The sequence below is a fragment of the Gekko japonicus genome, unplaced genomic scaffold (assembly GCF_001447785.1).
Source record: "Gekko japonicus isolate JY-2015 unplaced genomic scaffold, Gekko_japonicus_V1.1 scaffold4717, whole genome shotgun sequence".
NCBI classification, from domain to species: Eukaryota; Metazoa; Chordata; class Lepidosauria; order Squamata; family Gekkonidae; genus Gekko; species Gekko japonicus.
In genome coordinates, this window is record NW_015177156.1 from 18,052 (window position 1) to 32,850 (window position 14,799).

At 45.7% G+C, this 14,799-nt stretch overlaps 2 pseudogenes; one reads left to right on the forward strand and one right to left on the reverse strand.

Moving 5' to 3' along the window:
• The first annotated feature begins 3,216 nt into the window (after nucleotides 1–3,216).
• The window catches only part of LOC107124849, a 26,118-nt pseudogene continuing 14,535 nt past the window's right edge, over nucleotides 3,217–14,799 (forward strand).
• On the reverse strand, nucleotides 11,563–12,842 carry LOC107124848 (annotated as a pseudogene).

The following is a 14,799-nucleotide window of genomic DNA, read 5'->3' on the forward strand; positions in this document are numbered from 1 at the left end:
CATGGCTGAAGCTGTGACCAGGCGAATGGGAGGCTGGGTAAAGATCTTGGTGATCATTGCTTTCTCATGGTCTGCCATGACAAATGAGGCAACAGCAGATTTATGACCCCAGAAACAGAACTCGGCCCTTTTTTTCACAATGCCCCACCCGTGGTGGCAGGTTTCCACCCTAAAGAGCAAGCTGGGCATGTCCTAAATCAAATCAAGCTTCAGCAGAAATTCATGACAATAACTCCTTCTTTCCTTCCTACAGCCCACACAGTATTTTCTAAACACACCCAGTCCAAAAACACTCACAGTTTCTATTGAATTCCATATTGTTACACAAGGAGGCAGTCTCCTGATTAGTTGGGGGAATTAGCTTAAAGGAGGCAGAGACTGAGGGTCTAACTGTATGTCTCCACCTATGTATGTGGGGATTTTTCCCTTAAGAGAACTCTCAAATAAACCAGAAAGATATTCCAACGGAAAGGTTTTTATTTAAAAGAAACAGATATGAACAAACATGAACAAAAAGCAAATTTTTGCTCACCCACAGAAACCAATAGATCCAGTTGGATTCTAGAATGCTCTGTAGGAACCTTCTGGTGATTCCTTAGATGAGCTGATAGAGGACTTGAACGCCTGGCGCTCTGAAACCGTCAACAAAATCACCCCGACATCTTCTCCATCCCCTGCAAAAAACATCCCCCTGGTATACAACGGAACTCAGGGTGATGAAACAGGAACTTAGATGACTGGATCAGATTTGGTGGTGAGTTTGTGATGAAGCTACAAGAGTATCTTATAGGATGCTTATGAAATCCTATGAGATGGCAGTGAAGGCTACAGAGAAAGATTTCATATATATAATATTTTATTGATTTCATAAACCACATCCTACATTCTAAAGGTAAGGGTACAAGGGGAAAACCTATCACTAACTTATGACAACAATATTAGTAAGCTGACAAATGCAAACATCACTCCTGTAATAATAGGAATATTGTAATAAACATGGAATTATAAAAACAGAGAGATCAAACTTCTATTAATTAAAGCTTAATTATGCTAAAGTCAAGTAATTTTGTAATCCAGAGTAAAACGTTTATCTCTTGAGCTTCTTCTTCACTTTTGGAGTTTTAGGCGCTGCTTCTCCTTTCTCAGTCTCTGACGTTGAGCTGCTGGAATCACTTGAAGACTTATCCGATTCTTCCTCACTGGGTTCTTCTCCTTCCTCCAGATTTGGATCCTCGTCTTTGTCTATGCCAAATTGTTTTTTAAAAAAGTTTTTGTTTCAAAAAGTTTTTGGACTTTTGGACAGAGTCAATTTTAATTTTTTTGTCGTTGTACACAATTCCTTCTGGGAAGCTCCATCTGTAGGTTATTGCTTTGTCTTGTAGGAAAAGAATTAAGTCTTTATACTGTCGTCTTTGTTTCTGGAACTAAAATAAAAGCAGGAAACTAATATCAATAGTCCTTGTTTCAACTTTCTCGATCCTTTTGTCTGTCTTGTTGGTTCTTTTTTCCATTTGGGTAAGTTGCTTTTGGACAGAATCCAGCTTGGTATTAATAGTAGACATCTGATCCAGCAGAGGGTGCAGTGTTGCAGCAAGCATATTGGGAAAGTCTGCAGTTGCTTCCTGTGACTGGCTGGGAATCGTTGGTGTAGTACTTCCTGGTGGAAGTTTCTTTTCCACTGCCATTCTCCTCGCTCTCCCAGCCATTAGTTTACAGTGAAGAAAAGTTTTAGTTTTAAATTAAAGTTTTTCTGAATTAGGCTTAAAATATAGCTTTCAAGCTCAAATGAAGTCTTGAGCGGTTAGTTTTGTTCTTTATTTCCTTTCTGTAATGCTTAGAGACCGCTCCGTTTTGGGGGGGGTGGATCTCCAAACCCTTCCCCGCATGCCGCTCTTTTTCCAATTGATCTAGTGAACCGAGACTTCTTTACTTATACAGAGCTTTGATTAACTCACTGTTTAGATGAGTTTGATTATTGTGGGGTTATTTTCACTTATTTTCTCGTCCGCAGGTTGGCTCTCATTGCCATACTGGCTCCACGGCATCAGGACCTCTTGGGGACAGGCATGTCTCGATCTCTCGGCCATCGCCTTGGGAGAGGCTTATCTTGGCTTCCTAGGCTGAGAGTCTCCTACAGAGACTCTGTGGGGGTCTGGAAACAGCCAAGACCCCTCCTGATCACCTCGGAGGATCGATGGGATGCGTCCAAGAGCAAGCCGCCATAAACCGGTAGTCCAGAGAAAGATTTCTATGCGCCCTCCATCGAATCTGCTAGCTCTCACCTGGCTCAGTCATTTCGGATAATTTGGTCCCATACATCCCTCTCAGAGAGGACCCAGAATAATAGTAGTTCGACTATAAGCTGTGAGCTTTTTTGCAGATAAAGTCCTGTCACTCCGCTGTGATATCCCAGCCAAAATTGATACAGTACATGAACTGGAGCCCCCTTGGCCATCTTTGGATTCAGTTTGCAATAACTTCAGCTGGCTCTCCGAAGCCGATGTTGACAAGATTCTGGGTGCTGTGGGGCTGACTACCTGCCCCCCTTGATCCGTGCCCCTCATGACTGGTGAAAGCCAGTGCTGAGGGTTGCGAGGTGCTCTGGAAGATATTATCAATCTGTCCCTGGGCACAGGAACCTTTTTAGCAGGGCTAAAGGAGGCAGTGGCTGTACCACTCTTGAAAAAACCGTATTCATACCCTACATATCTGACCAATTACTACCCAGTTTCTAATCTACCATTTTTGAGTAAGGTAATTAAGAGAGTGTGATCGAACAGCTCCAGAAATTTCTGGATGACACATCGGTGTTGGATCCATTCCAGTTTCTGTCCTGGGGAGGGGATGGAGACTGTGTTAGTCGCCCTCACGGATGACCACCACAGAAAGCTAGATTGAGGCGAGTCAGCACTGGTGATTTTACTAAGAGCAGTGTTTGACATAGTCGACTGTCATCTACTGAGTCCCTGCCTCACTGACACAGGGATTTGAGGGGTAGTCTGGCAATGGCTTAACTCATTTCTCCATGGTCAGGGACAGAGGGTGGCACTGGGAGGGTCAGTGATTCCAAGAAACCCACTTGAATGTGGGGTACCCCAGGTAGCACTTCTCTCCCCAATGTTATTTAACATCTATATGTTCCTCCTTGTCCAGCTAGCCTGGAGTTTCAGGCTGGGATGTCATCCATAGGCCAATGACACCCAGCTATTTCTGTTGATGAGCGGCCGACTGGACACTGCTTCTGTGAATCTAATTGATGGTTTGGAGGCTGTGGTTGGATGGTTAAAGCAGAACCAGCTGAATCTGAATCCAGGTAAGTTGGAGGTTCTCTGGCTCAGTCAAGGATAGCTATGATTGGGTAGTCAACTCCTGGATCATGACAGGGTGGCCCATCACTGGTGCCAACAGACAAGGTGTGATCCTGTATGCCACCTTGTCTATGGAAGCCCAGGTTGTGAATGTTGCCAAGTTGGTGTTTCCAATTGTGTCAGGTTAGACAAACTAGTTCCCTATGTGTCTCACCCTGACCTAGCCACAGTAATCCATGCTAGGGTCACCTCTAGGCTAGACTACTGTAATTTGCTCTATATTGGCCCCTGGAGAGTTGGCAACCCGTCTGTATTGGGCCCGTTTGGGTTCCCTAGCCTCCCTTTGCCTCTGGTAATGTGCTGAGCAGGGAGGACTAAGTGGTCAAGGCACACCAGGTCTTAAACTCAAAAAAAGGTTTATTCGAACTATATACATATTAGGCACAGAAATTAAACACATGCACATCAACACAACCTGGGCATAGGAAATAAACAGGATTTAAAATGCCATTCCTCTTTCCCCTACACACACCCTCTGCAATGTTCCCTCTAAGCTGTGGAATCTTGTGAGCAAAAATTCTACTTTGTGAGTGACTGGCATTAAAGTTGTGAGCAGGCCATTTGGCTACTGCATAAATTAGTGTGCTCTGGAGCCCTCCTTCCTGAGCGAAGGCAAAAATGTGTGAGCTGGAGGCTAAAAAACTGTGAGCTAGCTCACACTAACTCAGCTTCGAGGAAACACTGGTTGTGCGCCTCAGGATGGAATTTGCTTTCCCCCTCCTGTTGTTGTGGAGAAACCCCAGCCATCCTCGGGACTGGTTACTTGTACTGTTACCCTCCTGGTTGTCCACCACAGTTTATAGTGGCCTGGATGCCCTGGAGTTTGTGGTAACAGGAGCCCCACCTGTTGTCCTGCTCCAGGGGTCGCGGCCCGCGGCCCGCCCCCCCAGGAGCCCTACCAGACGACCCCGACCCCCGGCGAGGCGACTTACCCACGGAGGCTGCCGGGAGCCGAGGAGACGCCGAGCGGCCCGGCCGCCGCCCCAGCGAGGCTCCGGCGAGAAACCTCGGCCGGGCCCGAGGAAGAGGCCGGGGCGGAGGGCTGGGAGACGGCTGCACAGGGGGGCGGGGGCAGCAGCAGGAGAGCCCTGTAGGGCCAGGGTGGCTGGGCGGCGCCGGCGATCGTGCGCACGCACGGGAGTCGCCCAGACGGCGTCTCCTGTTATATAGGAGGGCGTGGCCTGAGGCAAGGGGATGAGGGGGCGGGCTGAGAGAGAGAACCGGGGGAATAAAAGGGGGAAAACAGAGAGGGCTGGGGAGGAAGGCACGTAGAGACCCTGCAACGGCAGAGAGAGAGAGCGCTGAGAGGCACAGAGAGAAGAAGGGAGAAAGGCGCACGGGTTCAGCGTGCAGGCAGAGGGACAAAAGGGGGTGCAGCTAACCCCGTCCCCTGCCAGTCTGAGGCCACCTCTCCCCCGCTTTCACCCAACGTTACCTCTCTCTCGGCTTCAGCACCCTCAGACGCCGTAACCGGCACTTCCTTGCCACGGCCACCGGGGGAGCCGTCCCGAAAGCCAAGGGGGACCCCAACACCTGTACGCTCCCTTGAAGCTGCCGTCCAAATCGAGCCGAAGGCCAGTCTAGGCTGAGACTGACTCCCCCCTTCAGGACCAAAGCCTTTATCTGCCTGGCTCAACCCCTGGAGTGTGTCCATATTTTCCTGCCTTTTCCCCTAAAGCTTCTGGGAAGTGTAGGCAGGGAGGTATGGCAGCTCCATTGTTCCCTATGGAGCACCTCCCCCCTCCTAAGGACTACCAGGCTGGCATCCATTTTAAAATATACTGCTGCCTCTGCCTGGCAGCCATTTCGTTACAAAGGCCATGGTCAGGGACCTACATATCTTCATAGAATCATAGAATGTTAGAGTTGGAAGGGACCTTACAGGTCATCTAGTCCAACCCCCTGCACTCTGCAGGAGCATAGCCGAAAGATAGCCCTACAACATACCCGAAAGATGGTCATCCAGCCTCTGCTTGAAAACATCCAGTGAAGGAGCATCCGCCACCTTCCGAGGCACTGTTCCACTGCTCAACCACTCTTACAGTTAGGAAGTTTCTCCTAATATTTAGCTAGTAAGACTTCCTTGTAATTTCTACCCATTAGATCTATTCTTGCAATCCGAAGCAAGAGAGAATAGATGTGCTCCAACTTCAAAGACAGCCCTTAAAATATTTGAAGACTACAATCATGTCCCCTCTAAGCCTTCTCTTTCCCAGGCTAAACATATCCAACTCTTTCAGCCTTTCCTCGTAAGACTTGGATTCCAACCCTCTCACCATCCTGGTTGCCCTCTTCTGGACACACTCGCGCTTCAGGACCACCTCTTTCAGGACTGCCTCTTTCAATATGCCCCTGGAAGAGCATCACAGTCTAGTAATAAGAACCTGAAGAAGTGTGCGTGCACATGAAAGATTATAATTATATAATAAACATGAAATAAATCTTCATTGGGCTTAAAGGTGTCACTGGATTCAAACTTTGTTCTGTTGCTTCAGACCAACACAGCTACCTTCTGGAATCTACCAGAAAACACTGTGACCATGTTCAGCCCAGGGTCTGTTCTTCCTCTCCCAACAGAAGCAAGCAACTTGGGGCAACCGAGGCAAGGAATTCCCTTCCTCTTGCTCTGGTCACGACTTTTTCCCTTTTCAAGACTTCCTGGCTTGTGGTTATATATTGCTGAGGGATTCCCCCCCCCAGCCCCAGCTCTCACTACAGAAAATACCACTCAATACCAACTGTACATGCTGAGTGATATTTGTTCCTTTTCATTCTTATTTGATTTCTGTCTCTGTTTTTCCAGTTGCAGATATGAAGGAAATGGTGAGTGAGAAGGAAACAGGAAGAGTGATTGTGGAAGGAGATGAAGATCTTGATGTGGAAGTAAAATCTGGGGATCAAGTGGTACAAAAGAGGCAGCAGAGAAGAGGGAAGCAAAACACAAGCAGAGACAGGAACTGATTGCCCATCAGAGCAGGAAGATGCCTGAGGTCCTAGCCCAAGATAAAATACATGAGAACAAGAAGGCATAACTCCCTTGTCAACACAAAAGGGTTCAGCTGCAAATCCAACAGTAAAAAATATCAGGGTACTAAAACATACTGGAAAAATGTATAAACGCATGGAATTTGGAAAGAGCTTCTCTGATAATGGCTTTTTCTCAGAGTACCAACCTAGCTGCACATCAGAAGGTTCACACAGGGGAGCAGCCATATAAATGCTTGGGAGCGTAGAAAGAGCTTCTCTCAGAACAGCAACCTAACTAAGTATCAAAAGGTTCACACAGGAGAGAAGCTACATAACTTCTTGGAGTGTGGAAAGAGCTTCTCTCAGAAACGCAACTTAACTAAACCTCAAAGGGTTCACACAAGAGAGCAGCCTTATAAATGCCTGGAGATTGGAAAGAGCTTCTCTCTGAATACCACCCTTAGTAGACATTAAAGGGTTCACACATGCGAGAAGCCATATACATGCTTGGAGAGTAAAAAGAACTTCTCATGGTGTCAGACCCCTGGGCAAGTTACTCTCAACCACACTGTCTTTGGCAGTGAGAGGCTTTATTGAGATATAAACAAGTTCCAGGCCTTAACAGTACTGTGTCAGTTCTGAAGATTTTGGTGGGTACATGCAAAGATATAGGTAATTCAAATGTAACCCCTCCTAAGCCCCATGCATACATCACATTCACCTGCTTTGCTCCAGCGTCTCTAACCTACCACCCCTTCACATGGGAATATATGGGCCCACTATCTACCTCAGACTCATAACAAATGTATGTAGCACCACTTGCTGAGCAAAACTAAGATACTTTTTTTCCCATAATCTCTAAAAAGTTCACATGTGACAGGATCATTCATTATGGCAGTGAGAGTGATGAATGGCTTCCAAAATGAAGCGTGGTATTATTTTCCAGTGGGAAGAAACTTGACTCTAACTGTATCAGAAAAGGTGTCATATTGAGGATTAAATTTCTGTTCTCCCCTTTGAAGACCAGTTGCAAATTTAAGTGATCATCTTCTGTATCTGCTAGGACTACAATATCCTTTTTTGGAAAAGATAATTACACCCCTAAGGGATTTGAAGGTAAATGGAATTGATTCACAATAATGTTTACTCAGCTTCAAAGTGTCACCGTTTTCCTAAAGTGCTGCAGCTTCTGAGTTTTCTGTCATTATTAGTTTTCTTTGGAATCATGTTTCTTTTCTGTGAACTTGCAAGGTTGTGCACTTAGTCAAACGGGTAATGAATTTTTTCCTCTGTTTATATGCTGCATAACTTTCTGCCAATTTTATTTTTAGACATACAAAAATATATATCACTGAGGCCCCGGCCACACGGGCAGGAAACTGCAGAGGAGAAGCGTGGCAGTTTGCCCTGGGGCAAACTACTGCGCAGTTACGTGATCAGACCTCCTGTGGAGGTTCTGTGGAGGTACCGTGGAGGTTCCATGGCAAGGGAGAGGTGCCGATCACAGGACAAGCCGGCGCGCAACGAAGAAGCGCGCGCCGCGGCAAACTGTTTTTTATTTTTGTGTACATGACCAATGCGCATGCTTCGGTGGGTGCGCATGCGCATCCACAGAGACTTGGACAAAAAAAAAACACCTTATTTGCAAGGGGACATGGGCGGGCGCCGGATGCCACCGGAAACGCGATCAGACGCCCGCCCTTGCCCCGGAGTTTCCGGAAACTAGTACCTCCAAGGTACTAGTTTTTTGCCACGCAGTTTCGGCTGGAAGCCTCGGTTGAGCCACGGGAGTGCTACGCTTCCCAGATGTGCTGGTGAGATCGCGCCCGGAAACTCCGTCTGTTTTCCGTCTCCCTTGTGTGGCTTCTGTTACGTGTGACCGCGGCCTGTGTATAGTAAATATATGTTTATGGTAGAACAACTATATGTTTTATTCTTTTTTATTTTTATATTTTTCAATTGGTATCAAATATTATCAAATATATATTTCACCCAAACAATACATAGAGAAAAATATGTTTCACCCAAACAATACATCGAGTGCAGGTTTACATTCAGACAGCACCTTGTCAGTATCACTATCACCCTGGTAATTTACCGGTTACTCTAGTAATTTACCGGTTTTGAATGAATCTTTTTCAAGGACCGTGATGTATATATAAAGAACATAAGGTGCAATAATTTTTCTTTGTGAGCACAAAAGCTCTTAAGATAGCAGCATACCTATCTAGGGTTCCATCAGAACCCTTGTGGCAAACAGAATAACCTATCTAAGATAGCATATCTCTCAAATTCTATCAGATATATATTTCTGTATATCTTCCTAACACTGTGACCCTCAATTTTATTTTTAGGGCATTGATTCTCTTGTGTAAAAACTGAGATCAACTTAAGGCAAATATGTATTGGTAGCTTCTCGGTTACAAGAGCAGGACAGTTTTTTGTCTAGCCAAAAACGGGGAGAATTTGTGGATCTGATTGTTCTTCTAACAGAAAAATAAAGAGGAATCAAATCAATGTGTCCTTTCAGATTGTATTAAACATGAAACAAAAAATAGCAAAATAAGGAAGAAGCATGCTTAAGTGTTGGCCTAGATGACCCTGTAGGTCCCTTCCAACTCTATCATTCTGTGATTCTAAGTCAGAACAACGTCTTCAGCACCATTTCAGGTTCTCTGTCTCCCTCCCCAAAACTATTTCTTTTCTATGCAAGAGCAAAATTTCTTGTGGCTTTTGAACTGGAAAATCAATTTCAGGCAACAAGTTCAGTCCTCACAAAAGGGCATCCTGACCCAACACCTTATATAGATATCTGTTCCTCAGAAATGCAGACCTAGTTCACCAGGTTGAATCAAGCTGAAGGCTGAAATGAGTCTGTCAAAGGTCAACCTGGAATTCTTGTGAATACCAGAAAGGCTAGTTGTAACATGTCCCCCTGTAAAAATCACTGGCCCAAGGTAATGCACACTTTTTTAAAAACTAGAAGTGTGAATCTGGGTCATATAATACATTATTCTGAGGGAAAGCCCTCTTTCAAAGTAGCATGCAGGTAACATAGTCACTGATTATTGAAAAGTAATCTATGCTTCTTCTAAATTAAGTTTCCTCCTAGGAATCTGAGTAAAGTGTGACATCAGACTGTGAACTTTCTGCAAATATGTATTTGCCAGCTGCTCCCCACCATCTCCTTAATCATCATGGGTGCCTTTTTTTGGCCCTCTTTACCAGGTCTGCAATACCCGTTTTGAGCTATGGCAGTGAGAACCAGCCGGAGCAGACAGATACAAGTCGATATACTGCAGACTGTAAAACATGACTATATTTTTTTAAAATCACAGGTATTACATCCCATGTGTGATGAACCGACCTCCAAAACCAGGATGCTTAGTGTATCAGATTCAGAGAGCTGGGAGACTAGGGGCTAATGCCTCACTGAAAAGCACAATTTATTGATAGGCTGCTGCCTCTGTGCACCCCCTTCTCTCTGATTGGTCAGTGCCAGCTGAAGAGTTTTAAAGTCTTGTCAATCTTGTAAGAGGGAGTCAGATATCGGTTGGACTTTGGCTTGGCAGTTGCCAGTCAGGACGAGTTTGTGTGTGTGTCAGTCTGAGGGAAACAGACAAGTCACTTGAGAAGTGAAGGGACACAAATCCTTGCCCTTACTGTGTACCATCACATTTGAGGAAAAGTTCAGAAATCAGAACTTAAAAGTCTATGCGTCAGCCCCAGCTCAACTCCATTTATTCAGAGTCTCCAGAACAGGGGGGTTAGGTTTGACAGAAGAGACTGGACAGTAGGTTGAAATTGCCAGTCTAGCCAAACAGAAAAGGATTATTGCTCCTAGAAAGAGGAGGATATTTCTTACCCAATTATTCAGAGCGCTTAACTCAGAAGGGACCCCGGGTTTGTGAAAAGGGAAACCATCTTAGACTCCTCAAGAGTAAAAAAAGGGAAAGTTATAATCCCACAAGGGAACTATTCAAATACAGGAAGACAGTACTAACGTCCAGGAAACGAAGATCGTTTTATGAAACTTTATTAAGACACATGGTTGCTGAAAGAAATCTCCAAGACAAACAAACCTCTCAAGACAGACAAACTCCGGCTGTGAAAGCCTTCAACAACATAAACCTCTCACAGTCAAGTGCCATATTTCCAAAGGGTTTTTAATAAGAGGGCTCCTGCTGAGTTACAATAAATCTCTGGCCTGGCCAAAAGCCAAATAACTTCTCTATCACAGGGTGGGACACACAGAAACTTATAATTCTATTATTAAAATACATGACAAAAAGACTGCTCAGTCCAAATGGTGAACAGCATTTTGGCAGGGAAATCTGCCTCAGAGAAGCAGCAGCAGGGATCCATCGTACCATGCTCTTAGCTGAAAGAGCTCACAAGGTGGCTTTTCCCACAAGAAAATAAAACCACATCATCAAGATCTCTGTGTTCGGCAGCCCTTGGAGACAAACCTGCCTTGAGCCACAACAAAAGGCAGGATATCAGTATTTTAAGCCAGTTTGGTGTAGTGGTTAGGAGTGTGGACCCTCATCTGGAAGAACTGGGTTTGATTCCCCACACCTCCACATGTAGCTGCTGGTGTTACCTTTGGTCAGTCATAAGTTCTTTCAGAGCTGTTTTTGAAAAAGCAGTTCTCGAAGGAGCTCTCTCAGCCCCACCTACCTCACAGTGTGTCTGTTGTTGGGAGGGGAAGGGAAAGGAGATTGTAAGCTGCTCTGAGACTCCTTCAGGTAGTGAAGGACAGAGCATAAATCCATCCTCCTCCCCGTGTCTTACACAGTTATTCTGACTGCTGATCAATGGAAGTAACCCCCTATATATTACTTCAGTTGCAGGTGTGATTGGCAGGTTCCTATTTGATCATGAAAGTCAACTTTACGTTGTAATTTACTGATGGAGGGAAAACTCATCCAGGGATTAATGCAATTTCTATGCATGGATCCAAATAAATAAAACCAGATTCACAAGAAAGGCTCTGACTTCAGGCTCAGCATTTAGACAGCTTCTGCACTGTGTGAAGAACAAAAGTTGGTTTTATATCCCACCCTTCACTCGGAATGGCTTACAATCACCTCTGTGAGGTAGGTGGGGCTGAGAGAGCTGTGACTAACCAAGGTCACCCAGCTGGCTTTCTGTTGAGGAGTGGGGAATCAAACCCGTTTCTCCAAATTAGAGTCCGCTGTTCTTAACCACTACACCAAACTGGCTCTCAATGTGAAATATTCCCTCTATTGTGAATTATTTGGTGATGAATAAACTTTGCACTGAGACTAAAACTTTTCCCACATTCCAAACATTTTTACAGTTTCTCCCCTGTATGAATTCTCTTATGTTGATTAAGGCCTGATTTACGAGAAAAGCTCATGCAACAATCTAACAATTCAATGGCTCATCCTTATTGTGAATACGTTGATGTATAGTAAGGTAGTCTCTCCATCTGAAGCTCTTCCCACACTCCAAGCATTCATAGGGCTTCTCCCCAGTGTGAATGAGTTGGTGTGATGTAAGGCGGTGTTTCTGTCCGAAGCTCTTTCCACACTCCAAGCATTTATAGGGCTTCTCTCCAGTATGAATCCTTTGATGTATAGTCATGTTGCCACTGCAAGAGAAGCTCTTCCCACACTCCAAGCATTTATACAGCTTCACTCCTGTGTGAATCCTCTGATGTAAAGTAAGGCTATACTTTTGTCTAAAGCTCTTTCCACACTCCAAGCATTTATATGGCTTCTCCCCAGTGTGAATGAGTTGATGTGAAGTAAGGTGGCATCCTTCTCTGAAGCTTTTTCCACACTCCAAGCATTTATAAGGCTTCTCCCCAGTGTGAATGAGTTGATGTGAAGTAAGGTGGTGTCCTTTTCTGAAGCCTTTCCCACACTCGAAGCATTTATAGGGCTTCTCCCCAGTGTGAATGAGTTGATGTGAAGTAAAGTTGTGTCTTTGTCTGAAGCCTTTCCCACACTCAAAGCATTTATATGGCTTCTCCCCAGTGTGAATGAGCTGATGTAAACTGAGTTGTTGACTCTGTCTGAAGCTCTTTCCACACTCCAAGCATTTATATGGCTTCTCTCCTGTGTGAATCCTTCGATGTTTAGTCATGTCGCCATTGTGAGAGAAGTCCTTTCCACACTCCAAGCATTTATACAGCTTTACTCCTGTGAGACTCCTCTGATGTAAAGTAACACTATCCTTCAGTCTGAAGCTCTTCACACACTCTAAGCAACCACATGTTTTCTTGCCTGTTTGGATCTTCTCATCTTTCTTAACAGTGGATATGCAGCTCAACCTTATCCCTTTCATGGGGCACTTATTCCTTCCCCTCTCTTTTGGTATTTTGCCTTGTGTTGGGATCTCAGACACGTTTCTGCCCTGAACGGTAAATAGTTGCTTACTCCCCTTCCATTGTCCTTCCCTTTTTCTTTTCAGCTGCCTCGGAGGTCCATTTTGATCCCAAAGTTCCACCTTCAGATCCTCATCTCCTTCTGAAGACATCCCTCCTGGTTGCCACTGACTCCAAGTTTCTGAGATATCTCCTGCTGGAACAGAGAGAGAGAAATCCAATAAAAAGTCCAGAAAAGAAAGGTCACATAGCACCGGAGAGCAAGGAGGCGGCCAGCTGGGAGGTCTCCAGGCCCCACAAGGAGGTTGGCATCTGAGCCTTGCCTAGGGTGCAGGAAACACCTTGGGCCAGCCCTGGCAAACTGTCTTTTGAGAGAGCAGAGTTTGGGAAAAGGAAGGAGCTCAGTGGGGTGTGATGTTATAGGATAAAGAGGAATCCTAGAGCACCCACCCTCTACAGCCCCTCTAGGACTTCCATTTCTCCTAGACTCTATGGAGCCCACTGTTGAAGGGTACAACTAGACGCGATAGCATCCCTGGGTAGGAAGCAAGGAAACTTGCCATCAGGTGGCTGAAACAGGTCCCCCCACAGATGTTTTGGGACTTGGAAAGGTGAGCAGGGGAGGACAAGAGTGCCTTAGCACACTGTAGGCCTGGTCAGGATTGAGCCCTCACAGCTTTTTAGAAGAAGAGATTGGATTTATACCCCGCCCTTCACTTGGAGTCTCAGAGCGGCTTACAAACTCCTTTCCCTTCCCCTCCCCACAACAGACACCATGTGAGGTGGGTGGGGCTGAGAGAACTCTGACACAAACTCCTCTTTTTCAAGGACAGCTGTGCCAGAGCTTATGACTGACCCAAGGTCACATCAGCAGCTGCAAGTGGAGGAGTGGGGAATCAAACCCAGTTCTCCCAGATTAGAGTCCACGCACTTAACCACTACACCAAACTGGCTCTTTTAGAATCTCCCATCCGCCCTGAAACACTGTCGTCATCGCAGGCCCAACCAGGGGAAGGCATCTAGTTGTGAAGTCATCTAGTTGTGCTACGAGGCTGCCATCTCCCACTGGGGAGGTGATCTTTGTAGTCTGGAGCATTACTGGCAATCCAGGAAAACTCCTGGAGAGACTTCCCAGAGTCAGTTACCCATCACTCTTGAGAAAAGGCAGGAGCCCAACCCAGTCCCTCCCTCCCTCCATCACACACGTTCATGGGCTGATTTGCAGGCCAGCCTGGGGCAGTCTGTGTAGGAAAGAAGTGCAGGAATCTCCTGGCTGGAGGTTGGGAGCTGAAATACTTGTACGTCATGAGAGGCCGAGATGGAATCTGTTTACTGCTCACTACGCAGTCAGTAACCTTGAGAAAGAGGCAGAGGCAGATAACAGACAGCTTGCCTGAGAGAACGAGAACACACACACACACACACAAACATTCCTTAAGGATGCTCTAATGCTTGAAGGGGGGAAAAATGTGTATAAAATAAAAGCTTGAAGCCGAGAGGTTTCAGTCAGTTCCTGACAGTTCCTGCAAGCTTGTCTCCTGTCGTCTTTGTGTCGCCTGCACCCCACACCCTAACGAGCAGCACCGCAAGTGGCGCCCTAACGAGGGGCTTATCTACGGATCAATCTCATCAACACCTGGCAAAGGCCTCAAGAAGTACTTCCTCGTCGTGATTCAGCGACCCCTCATTGGTGAGATGGGTGCTAAACTAGAATTACCCATGCAGGCACATTTAAAGGAACTTCAGATTATTACCCAGAAAGCTGGCAGGCCAGTTTCTTCTGAGACCCTCACTCAAATGCTTTTTGAGATTCAAAGCCAATGTTCTTGGTTTCCAGAAACTGGATCTTTGGCATTAAGAGATTGGGATATCATTGGGAAGATATTGCACACAGAGCCTAAAGCTCCTGTTGCAGTGTTAAAGTCTTGGTTTACATGCAGATATGCAATCAATGCAATTGCACCTGTTTTTCCTCTGGCCTCTCTTACATGCAATGCAGAGGCCCACCTTGCTTATTCCCAAGGGCCTCAATTGGTTTTACCTAAACCAATACAGTCTATTGTAATCTATCCCCCACTGCCTTCAGTCCCAATTCTGACTTCAGCTCCA